Source organism: Suncus etruscus, chromosome 8 (genome assembly GCF_024139225.1).
Source record: "Suncus etruscus isolate mSunEtr1 chromosome 8, mSunEtr1.pri.cur, whole genome shotgun sequence".
In the NCBI taxonomy this organism is placed as follows: domain Eukaryota; kingdom Metazoa; phylum Chordata; class Mammalia; order Eulipotyphla; family Soricidae; genus Suncus; species Suncus etruscus.
The window spans coordinates 28,704,812-28,707,808 of record NC_064855.1 but is presented as its reverse complement, the minus strand read 5'-3'; the positions used below and the strand labels follow the sequence as shown (position 1 = coordinate 28,707,808).

Below are 2,997 nucleotides of genomic sequence, written 5' to 3'. Positions count from 1 at the left end.
GTCTATAATGTTCTAATGTTATTATCCACATAAATAGGTGCAGAATGCATTTGGAAGCCATGAACTCCCACTACAGTACTCACTACAATAATGTTTTAGTGTCTTGATTTTAATCTGTCTATAACAACTCTTCGATCTTTTTGTTCAGAGTGGTTCTTGGAGCTATAGGTTGGGCACCCTAGTTTCGCATGACAGTTTCCAAATACAGTACTCATTATAATGTCTTGACAAGCATTCCTTTTTTTTAAATATGGAATGCTTCATGAATTTGCATGTCATCCTTGCGCAGGGGCCATGCTAATCTTCTCTGTATCATTCTAATTTTAGTATATGTACTGCCGAAGTGAGTACTTGACAAACATTCTAATCTAGTCATTTTCCATTTGATTATGCCTGCTAATATGATCTAATGTTTAATATGATCTAATGTTAACATTGGAATAGGCAGCTTCATGACTAGACTCTTGCTACATTGCTCACTCATTGAGTATGTTTTTGTGATTTATTTTCAGTTCAAGCTAGTTTACTATTATGTTATAATGCCCATGTTTTAGGTTACTGTCAGTAAAGGAATCTCAGTGCTCAAGACCCGTTAGAATGATACTTCATGGTGTAGACTCCTTTTACAGTGCTCATTACCATATTGCTTATTATTCTAGGCTTGAAAAAATTATGATATTTTTTAAGAATGCTCTATGCACAATCTAACACAGGAAGCCTGTCTTCAGCAAAGTTTACCCTAGACTATGATGATTTGCCTAAGAATTGGAAAACCTTTCTATCTAACTTGCTGTCTTTAAAACTTTTTAATGGCTCCGACCTATTCCAGCTGAGTCAGCTTTTTCAATTGCAACCTATGAGTCAATCTTCATTGTCTATGTGTGTCTGTAGATGTGTTTGTGGTGGACAACTCTATTTCAGTCTAATGTCTGTCTGTATTATACAAAATGCCTGTCTATATTGTATATAGTCCTTCCCCCTATTATATACAACCCTTCTTTTTTTTTATCTCTTCACTTATCACTTTACAAATTCTTTCTATCCTTTCACTCTCTCACCCCTCATCTGTTATTTCTCCCTATTTAACCTTTTGTATCCTCAGTCTTAACTCCTCAGGAACCAGAATGTTTCCCCAACCTCAACCAGCTTGCCAGCCAGCTCCCAAAGTGAAAGCACAGCCTCCCAGCCTCCCTGTCTCTGCCTAGGAAGAAGCTGCTGTTGCCACCACTGCTGATTTTCAGCCCTTTCTCACACCTCCCGCCACTGTGTTGCTTGCTACTGGATTAGGCTTTGAGAGACCCTGGGCTCAAGGATGTTTCTGCTATTTTGTAGCAGCTATTTTGTAGACTCCACAAAACTATGTCTCAGGCTAAAGCTGTGCCCCAGATTTTAATCCCCTCCTCAAAAGACTCAAGGGAGATATGTGTATTTCCTTCATATATTTTTGAGATGTGTTTCCTTAATAGGTAAAATTTTTATTGTGTATTTCTGTAAGTAGATATAGTTTTCTCCATCCCTTTTCTCGAGTTGTTTAGTAGGAAATTCTTTTTTTGTTTGTTTTCGTTTTTTTGTTTTTTGGGCCACACCTGTTTGATTCTCAGGGGTTACTCCTAGCTAAGCACTCAGAAATTGCCCTGGCTTGGGGGGACCATATGGGATGCCGGGAGATCAAACTGAGGTCCTTCCTTGGCTAGCACTTGCAAGGCAGACACCTTACCTCTAGCGCCACCTCTCCTGCCCCTAGTAGGAAATTCTAAAGATAAGTTTCTCTTAGGTTCTGAGTTCATGTTGGAAACAGATTATTGAGGTTGTTTAGCTAGTTGTTTATATCCCTATATGCACCAGTAGTATTATGTGGATTATCCCTTTTTACATAGACACATTAAAATGGGGAAATCTTATGTACATAAAGTCTTATCTAATATAGATAGGAACTCATAAATTTTATATTGTAGGGGGGCCTTTCACCCTGAACATTTGTCATAGTGACTTGATGTAGGCTGCAGTGGATCAGACATCAGCTGTTAGTCCCTTAACCTTGGAATCATCATTGGAATCGGCACAGTTTTCTGCACTAGCACCAAGAATCGAACATCTACTGGGAAAGGTCTTAATGCTGCCCTGGCACCAACTTGCTGCAGGGTGGGTTCATATGACACCCTAGTGACTTGGAAACAGCAACAACTTGCTTTCAAGGCAGGTTTCCCTGCCTTGCCACTTATCAGTGAAATGAAATCAGAAGACACTGAAACCAGTGACACCCTGACTTCAACATAGGAGCTGTGTAAAAGTCAAGATCTTTAATTACAGAAGCCTGACTGCAACAACCATGACTGAAAACGTTTCCTGGGACCATGAAGAAAACCTTTGGGGCTAGATAACTTAGTATGCCTTGTTGAGTCTGGAAAAGAAGTGACTTTTGATTTTGGGGTGTAGCCTTTTAACCTTGGATTTCAGTGTGTAATTTTTGAGACTAACTTTTGAGGCCCAAGGAGTCAGCTGATTCCTGAGATCAGGCTGTAAATCACAAAGGGCATTCCTAGGAATGTGAGGACATCTTATTTTCCACCAGACATCTTGAAGGGAGGGGAAACCAACTAATCATCTTACATTCCAACAGAGGAACACCTCGACCCTCGAGAAGGAGATCCCCGCAGAGGACAGATGGCCCTTGAAGATTAGGGAAGAATAATTGCATAAAGTCACTAAAAAGGAATAACATATAGGTATAGATAGAATAACACTTAGGTGTAGAATAAGGGTAAAATCTAGTTTAATGCTATTCTCGCTTCTGTCCCTGGCTTGCTTGATATAATAAACAAGGCTCCCTTCCCCTAATCACTCTGGTCACTATGCTGTTAAGAGAATGGGTTCTCCATCCTGTAGATTAGACGATCACCTAAGGGTTCAACCTATATCTCTGCATGCCATCAGCCTAGAAGTTGGGGGTAAATGATGTCATGAAGAGGCTGAACAGACAGAAAATTGCGCCTTTTC

General features: G+C 39.9%; 1 non-coding gene across 1 annotated transcript; it reads right to left on the bottom strand.

Annotated features, from left to right (window-relative positions):
* Nucleotides 1-244: 244 nt before the first annotated feature.
* Nucleotides 245-351, bottom strand: LOC126016956 (U6 spliceosomal RNA). Its single transcript, XR_007498637.1, has one exon. It is a non-coding gene; the product is annotated as a U6 spliceosomal RNA (small nuclear RNA).
* Between the last annotated feature and the right edge of the window lie 2,646 nt (nucleotides 352-2,997).